Genomic DNA, 9,126 nt, shown 5'->3' on the forward strand with positions numbered 1-9,126 from the left:
TCAGCATGTTCTCTTTGGTTCTATCTGGTTCTGTTCTGTGAATTTAAACGCTGCCTTTTCTATGCACACATTTACACAAACCCAGCTCGTGCCATCACAGTTTGCCTGCTCCTTTCCATCTCTAGTGTTCTTCCACATCCCATGGCACTTAAATATTCCCCAGGGATCAAGCTGCCTCTCCAGTGCCACAACTTACAGCACATTCCCATTGTTTAGAGAACATATGGGTAATTGCTTTTTCTTTTCTCAAAATACTTGGCATAGAAATCATATATGTAATATGTATAACATATGGAAGGCTGCATATTTCAATGCCTCAGTGCACAATGTGTGCATAAATGTTTTATGAGTAAATGCTTTGCTTCAAACACTTGTCAGCTGTGAGCACGTGCAGCTTGCAACGTGTGTAAGGTCAGTGTTTGACTCTGGGTTTCTACTTTGTTTCATGAAAGGTGTGTGCATTATCAGCATGTTACATATTTCAGGCTTTAAGTCAAGATAAGTAGGCAGGCATAATAGTTAAATACGCTATCAATTAGCAATTACACTGCCTTTCATCTGCCCGACATGCAGAACACACTGCATACTTTATGTGTGCCACTTGCTGTCATTTTTGGAGCTGTGACAAATTTCAAATGATTTTAACCAGAATATTCATTCAGAAATACAGTCCTATATTCATCAAAAATACAAGCTGAGATGTGTTCATCAAACCTTTCCTGAAGGTGGATAAAAGGACATGGATAGAGTTTTTCTGCCTTTGAAATGCACAATGCCTTTCTTCCAGAGTATTAAAAAACCAGTTTAAATCCTATCACGGCATGACCAGGATCTGCCGTGTGAATTCATGCATGATCTGGGTCTTGCTCATTTAAAGGCAGAGTTTTAATAAGGAAATAATTTTAAAGAGACATTTTAAACTATCACTGAATTTGTGACATGGCTTGTTTCTTATCAGCCCAAGTAGATTTAGTGTTGTATTACTGCCTGGTGATGCTGTGGTTGTGGGTTCCATACCTGTACGGGCCATTCACTTCAGAGCCGGGTTTAGTGATCCTTGTGGGTCCCTTCCAACTCAGAATATTCTGTGATTCTGTGAAAACTCTGCAAATGGCTGCTGTTCAGAGCAGGACTGTTTGGGTGGAAGGCAACTCTTGTGTGATGGGCAGTGAGGGTGACACCAGCCTGTCCTGGGAGGCCATATGTGCATCTGCTGGCTTTGCACAGCAGTTCTGGTAGGTGCCAGCTCTGCTAGAATTTGCTTTTTCATGGGTTCCTTTAATTCCAGCCTCCAAGCCATGAGCCTGACTGTGGCCAGCTTGCAGGGCTGTGAAGGAGATGAGTTTGGCCAGCCAGGAGCAGCCAAACTTATTCTAAGGTACCAGACAACCATCTGGGCTGGATGTGCCTGTCAGCCAGGATAAACTGCATATCAAGACACCAGGACTTGCCCCTTCATATTTTTAATGCTGAAAAAGTGCAGTGTCCATGTTAACAACCCCCAAATACAGAGGAAGACTTTGAAAAACAAACTTTTAGGAAGGGCATAAATAAATGGGCCAGCAGGGATATATCATCATGACCACAGTGTTTCCTTTCTGCACATCTCCTGTTGCTCCCCAGTTCAGCCAGGAGAGCCCTTTCTTTTCTCCCCAGGGGTCAAGCAGTGTAATCAGTGTTTGTAGGGGACATAAATGCAGTCCTCAGCATGAGTAAATTCAAACCAAATACACTTCCTTGGCATTTTTATCCATGAAATCTTGAAAAAAGCCAAGATAAGCCCATAATGACTAATTGGATGTGACGAAAGGAGATGGCACAACAATGTAGGTGAGGGAGGAGATGGAGAAATCAGTCCTGAGGAAAGATCTGGCACCCACAAGGCATGAGGGAGCCAGAGCTCATCAGTTCAAATATAATCTTCCAGAAAGGGAGGGGGCAAAAACACCCAACTCACCAATGTCTCTCATTCTTGCACAGAAAATGCCAGGCTCCTGCACCTGATTTCCATGAGAAAGGCCACTTCTGGCATTGACATTCTGCTGCTCCGAGTCCCTGCCACAGAGCTCCTCCTTAATGTAAGGCTGAAAGAGGAGGGGAGGAATGAACTCTGCTTTCCAAAAGGGCTGGAGCTGCCAAAGAGGCCCATGGAAAGCCAATTGTGCAATGAGGGAAAACAGGGAGGGAGGATCCCTGCTCATAGACACAGTGAAACGCCTGTCGAAAATAAGTGGGAGAAGGGCTAAGAGGCATTTTGGTGCATTTGGACAGATGTCGAGTGAGGGCTGGTTCAAAGCGAAGCTGTTGACGAGGACAGGGATGTGGGGTTGATTTTGAATGCTGAGGCTGTTGCACTCAGGCCTTCCCTTCATATGCATAGCATCCATAAGTGCTGCTGATTTCAAATCCTGGCTCTCATGGAGGTTTTTAAGCACTTCTCATTCGTAGATCCTGGAGCGCTTTACAAAGACAGAGCTATAAATAAGATGGATGGGAAAGTGGGGAATGAAGAGGGGCTTTTAAAGGGCAATGGATTGTTTCTTCAAGGGTTTCTGTGGATAAGTACTAGATAAGAACTGTCATTTTACTGAATATAAAATATTTTGCAATGGCCCACCGTGTCAAATTATTTGTGCATAGATATTTATGTTATTAAGGAGAAGTTTTGTCATCCTGTGTTCAAATTGTCTCTAGCTAAGCTTTTGGAAAGTACAAAAAGAATAGCACTTAATGTTAGACTTTAACGCAGTGCATGGATGTTTTAGGCACTTTTAAGCTGAACAGATCAAAACCCTTTTATTCCTAAACACTAGAAATCCAGTGATATTTATGTAACTATGCAATTTGACCTGTCTGTTTTACATGTTCCTAAATGTTTATTATAGGCAGCTTTCAAATTAAGTGGGATGGAACAGTTGATGCTCTTTTCCCTGCTTCTCAAAGGCTGTGCAGAGCCCCTACCATGTGAGTGACACTGTTGTTAAAGGGGTAGCATTTTGGTTTTATCACAAGGTATGCAGAGAGGGAAAGGAGAGCACCCTGGTCCTGATTCCAGCTCTATGCTCCAAGCAGCCATTTAATTTCTACCTTCTTATCTTCCCCCTCCATGGAGCCAGGTACAATAGTTCCTTATTCTCCAAAGTGGCACAAAGCTTAATTAACCTTGAGAAAAGTCAGGGCTAAATTGCCAACAACAACAGGGAGAGAGTGGGGACAGCCCCAGCCCTGTAAGCATCTCTGTGTTCATACTCACCTGTGTGGGACCATTTTACCACTGATGCTCCACTGCACCACAAACTTGGCAATTTTGGGAAAGCCTTAAACACTTTCAGTGCATTTGAAATAACATTATGTAACCAGGAGGCAGGCACGGACTGATGGCTCAGCAATGTTTTATGCAGCAATCCTTTCACCCAAGGGTGACCTTGGAACTGAATCATCAAAGCCATATTCTACTCACAGTTGCACCTGTACTGCCACTATTTACATTGCAATGGCACGTGAAGGCCCCATTGTATAAGGCACAGCAAACCTGTTGCCATTTGGTAGAGACTGGAAGTGGGAGGGGAAGCAGAAACAGAGGAAAGTATTTGTCTCGAGGTATTATATCAGAAAAGTAGCTCTTGCAGGAGAAAAGAGCAGGTGTCCCAACTGCTATGCCCCATGAACAAGAGCTTTTAGGGATAAAAGGACATATTTGCTTCTGGGAATATAAATTTAAAATACTGGAAGATCACAATGTCTGCAGCAGGATTTGTTATTTGTTTATTCTTCTTGCTGGCTGTAGAAGTGCTTGTTTGGTAATTTGGGGGTTTGCCTTTTTTCTTAGACACTTTAGGCAAATATTAAATTACAATTGAATTATCAGTGCCCTTACAAGAAGCATGATATTATCTGAAGTGCATTATTATTTTTCTAATAACAGGCCCAAAAGATCAACAGTTTTATTTCAGATTTTTTTTTTTGTTGGAAAAGTTAATTGTTCCTGAAGTGACGCTGCTTTTGTAGTGCTCTTTTATAGGGCATGAAACAATGAATCTTCAAGTCACACTCCCCACTTTCTACCCAGTGCATTTCTCTGCCACTATCAGCTCTGCTTTGGTTTGATCTAACCAGATGGTATCTCACAAGATGCTAGACATGAATATTTCATATGGTTTAGAAACTGTTTTTCCTCACTCTTTAGTGGTAAAATGTGTTGATTTAAGACTTTTCACAACTTGAGATACTTTCTGGCCTGGCGCCACAACTCAGGCCAAAGACAGCTGAGCATTGTTGTCATCTCACAATGTGGGAAGCAGAGGATGTTTTGGACTGCTGGAAAAATTGAGCTGAAATTTTCCATTAAAAGAAAAAGAAAGCATTGTTCAGACAGCAATCTTCCAGTCGAGCTGTACTTAAGTTACATTTTTTTGGACATAAGTGGAAAGTCAGAGGGATTAGATCAATGCAATTTTTGATCCATTGAATCAGCAGCCAAGTTAATTTCAAATCTCTGAGCCACGAAACACTTTGCTTTCATTCAAGGTTGGTTTTATTTCAGTTTAGGCCATTTCTAACACTGCTTTCTTATTTACAGTATCAAAGTCTTCAGCCACTGTATCCTGTGCTATAACGCAATTAACAGTCAACTGCATTTCCCTCAGACTTTGCTTTTGCTCCTCTTTGGAGATTTGAGTGTTTCCTTTTGATTTAGGTCTGTGTTGGTTTTCGTGGATAATCGATATCAAGTTGCAAGTGCTGCACTGAAGCTCTGGAGCTTGCAAAACCAGTTTTTTTGGTTTCTTCAGCTGCACATGAAAATTTTTATTTTTGCTTTTCAGCCATAATCCAGCTCCAGATTAAGACACACACAGCTTTATTGACTTGCCCGCACATAAAACTTCTGTGCCATCTAAGATGTCCTAGACAATCACAGCTCCTGGTTCAGAAGGTCACAAGTCCACTGTAGGTCCTGTACAATTTCTGACAGTCCTATAAATGCATCTGAGATACCCTGGGGCATCTCCAGTGACTCTTGGCACGTGCATTTCAATTGGTTAAATGTAACTGGGCTGTGTGCAGGCATTTCCCTCTGAGCTGGGTATCTGTATTCCCAGAAGAGCCAACAGAGACCCAGCCAGCCGAGCCTGGAGAGCATCCAGCTGACCAGGCCTTAAGTGTCCACGTTGGGATATGGGATCATCATGCTCTTCTGGTGGACATTCAGCTGACACGTTTTCTTGAGCAGAGTGTGTTTTGCTCTTTCATGTGCATGCTCAAATCTAATTTAAAGAGTCTCTGCACACCAGAGGAGGAGCCACATACTAGGAGCTAAGTAGCAAAGGATTGAGGATGCAGGACTTTCTTTTCAGCTAGAAGGCTACCACCTAAAATGGCAACAAATTCCTAAGCAAAATCCTCCTTAACCCAGCTGTGGTGCTTCTCTGTTCCCCAAAACAAGCCTTGCAGTCTCCTGGAGTGGGAGATGGTCCATTCATAGAAATGAGCAGTTGTAGTCCCTCAAATCACACTTTATGTCAATGTACATCTGCTCTGGTTTAATTTCTGTTCTGCATCATATGACACTCCTGTTAGGCACACACTCCACATGGAATCTGTGAGGTGCAGATTCCCATCTATTATCAGTTGGAAGTAAAAAGTATCAAATATCAGCCCCTCTTCAGGAAGATGTGGGAGACAAGCAGAGACAACGGTGGAAGAAGAGCTGGGAATTGAAATCAGAGATCCAGGGTGATAGAGAAGATCAAGCAGATGTAGCACAGGGCAGAAGAAAATAAGAAGGACAAATCAGATGGATGGGAGAAGATGGAGATAAAGGAGACAAGGGACTAGCATGCTACTTGAGAGGCAGTATCAGACAATGCTGGAAAAAACAGAGGATAAAGAGTAGAAGAAGGCGTTGGTCCTTTGGCTGGACTACGGTATCGCCCCAGGACACCAGCGGGACCAAGTGTTGAGATTAACAAGAAATCTGTGAAAGCAAAGGAAAACATTTAGGCTGTGTTTATCAAAGCAGTTTAAAGAACAGTGTAATTCTGCCCTGATGGCAGAACAGCATGGGGGTCACAGCATCTCTGCCCTCTGACACACCAGAACAACTCCTGAGGCAGTGAATCCCACTGTCTGCTATTACAAACAGCCTCATGAGCAGGTCCAAACCTGTCAAATTTTGTCACAAAAGTAGTTTGGATGCCCCCCATTCTTAACACACTGGAGCAATTAGTTCAATTGGCTACAAATCTGCACTATTTTTTTTTTCTGAGACAATTTATATCACCTGTTTCTGCATCAGAATTGTCTTTTCACTTAAATAGTTTCCCCCAGTGTTTCCCTCCTTGTTGTATTTTTAGAAAGCAGTCATGTTCCCTTGCAGCCACTCTTCTGCCAGACTAAACAAGGCATCTTATGAAACAGGACATTAGAAAATAGGCCCTCCATTCCCATGGTCCTTCAAAAAGCCCTTCCTTTCACCTAGTCCACAATGAACCTGTCTTTTCTGAACTCATTCAGTCAGATGTGGCCACAGTTTTTCAGAGAAGCTGGAGGGACAGAAGTGTTTGCTTGTGACCACAGCTGCTCTCCAGAGGTTTCAGAGTCCTGCTTTCAGCCTCTGCAGTCATTCCACACATACAGGATCCATATCGTGTCTCAGTCATGGTCCCTTACAGGCCATTTCTGCCCCTCCCAGTGAAGTACTGGAGGGGCTGTGGGCTTCCAGACTTGGCCATTTCCCTCAACAGAACAGGACCATGCAGATCCTCTGGCTGGAGTTAACTTGCCTCCAGGAAGGCTGTGATTCCCCCTTCTCCTCATTCCTACTAGTGTGGAAACCACTTTGCCTGAGACGAGTTAGATTCATACCTGTATGTGAGATGGCAGCTCTCATCTTCTGCTTAGTTTTGGATCCTCCACCTGTGTCCAAGCCCAATTGCTGGCAATATGTGGGGAAGAGGTTTTGCCTCACAGCACTTATGCAGCTCTGTGAGGGATCCCAGTCCCACCAGCCCTCCAGCAATGCAGGAACACAGCAATTGCTGCCCAGCTATACTTTTCCTGCAAGGAGCATTGTTGGCTATGCTTCCCTTAAAAAGACAGCACAACACATTTTTTTTTTCCTAAAAATCAGAACAAAGCAAAATGAATGTTGAAAATAAAGGAAGTGTTCCCCCCCAGGTCATCTATCTTTATGATCTCACCAACTTTCTTTATACCACTTTTATCTTTATTGTTGTTCCTCAGGAGGATTTAACCTTCAGACTCCTTATTTCAAGCATGGGAGTTCTTTTGCAGTGGCTGCAAATATTCTTCCTGAGTTATATTACTTTTCTTACTTTTCAAAGCTAGTCCACCACATTTTTGTTTTACAGCTGTTATAATAATCACAGTCATTGAAGTGCTGGTCAGAAGAGACTTCTGAAGGTCTCTTGTCCAACCACTCACTCAAAGCAGGTATTTTACTAGCACCTGCTGGGATAAGCCATGGCTTTGACCTTTAAAAATCCCCAGGAACAGCAAATCCACAACCTCTCTGTGGAAACCCATGCCTGGACTTCATCACCCTCCAAATGAAAAAAAAAAATTCATTTTGTCCAGCCTGAAGTTTCCATGGTGCCTTTTGTGGCCGTTGCTCTTCTTCTTATCCTGTCTGCCAGGGCTGAGAGCATTTGTCTACACTGTCTTTAGAGCTCTCATTTTGCTGTAGCTGAAAACAGCTCTCAGATGGTCCCACACTTTGCTCTGCCAGAGAAAACATGCCCAGAGGGTTGCCCTGGGTGGAAATGGGGGTTATGGTCACAGAATCAAAGCATATCTCAAGTTGAAAAGGCCCCATAAGGATCTTGGAGTCCAACTCCCTGCTCCTTGCAGGACATGCTACCACAGAACCTGATGAGCAAGAGCATCATCTGGACACCTTGGGCAACAGGCTCAGATGTGCCTGTGTGGGACCATTGGAGCATCTGGGATCAGCTGTGTCCCACATGGGGAGCTCTGGCCCCTCCACCCTGCAGCCCATGGCCTGCCACTGGATGTGGCCAAACCGTGCCAAAGCACCGGGCTGACCAGACCAGCTCCCATTGGAGTTACTCCTTGGCTCATTGCTGAGGTTGCTGGAGCAGGATCTTGAGAAGTTTTCATGGGCTCTCATAAGTGGAGGGCATATGAAGGTAAACTTCCTTACAAAAACTTTAATGCTGAAGTCTCTCACCCAGAACATCCAATTTTCTGTATTTTAGAAATTGATTGTTCTAATTTGTCTTCTAATAAAAACAAACCCTTTGTCATCAACTCTCTCTTAGTGGTTTGGTATGCTCACCCTGAGCACCATTCACAAGTGGGTCAGCACTATGGCTTTGGCTCTGCTCTGGTGCCACCACAGCGTGTCAAACCTGTCATCACATCTTGCCCTTGTCACACCTTGGCTGTCCTACCTGAAGGACTTTGCTGGAGATCATTATAGTCTCTGCTCACTTCTGAGTGCCCTCCACAATAGAGGGTAATCCATCTCACTGAAAACTGTGGGGAAAACGTTCTTTCTTGCTTCAGTCTGTAATTAGATTATCTTTAGTTATTACTCCACTCTCTCTGCTGGATAGATATGCTTTTACCCTCTTCTCTTTTTAATTATATGGCTAGAAATATTTTACTGTGATATATCTTTTGTCTTACTGTGTTAACTATTCTCTCCAATGTTTCTCTAGACCAGAACAACATCTGTGTACACCACAGAAGCCACAGTTCCCATCAGGTTTTGATGAATGGACCTCCACCAACCTTCAGTGTTCTTGCAGAACACCATGCACCACTATTACCTAAAAATTAATTGGAAATATTATTGGAAACCTTGCTTAATGTAGCTCCAGAGACTGGCTGGGAATTAATGGCTATGGCAAGCCCATACCATTACCCATACCCATACCCATACCCTCTACCCCATCCAAAATTTCTTCTGAAAAACCTCAAATGCTAAGGACAAACTGGATGGAGAGCAGAGGGAGCGATTCAGCTCCAGCAACTGAGATGCAGTCCTGAAGGGTGATGACTTCTCTTTTGTGGTGTCAGACACCTGCTGATGGGGATGTTCTAAACAGACAAAAGTTTTTGGCATCAGCCATTTTGCCAAAG

The 9,126-nt window shown here is 43.5% G+C and overlaps 1 long non-coding RNA gene across 1 annotated transcript; it reads right to left on the reverse strand.

The window, feature by feature from the left end:
• Positions 1-4,511: 4,511 nt before the first annotated feature.
• On the reverse strand, positions 4,512-7,890 carry LOC118698646 (uncharacterized). Its single transcript, XR_004981925.2, has 2 exons — positions 6,865-7,890; positions 4,512-5,974 (listed from the first exon to the last, which is right to left on the reverse strand). It is a non-coding gene; the product is annotated as an uncharacterized LOC118698646 (long non-coding RNA).
• Between the last annotated feature and the right edge of the window lie 1,236 nt (positions 7,891-9,126).

This window comes from Molothrus ater, chromosome 1 (assembly GCF_012460135.2).
Source record: "Molothrus ater isolate BHLD 08-10-18 breed brown headed cowbird chromosome 1, BPBGC_Mater_1.1, whole genome shotgun sequence".
Classification (NCBI taxonomy): domain Eukaryota; kingdom Metazoa; phylum Chordata; class Aves; order Passeriformes; family Icteridae; genus Molothrus; species Molothrus ater.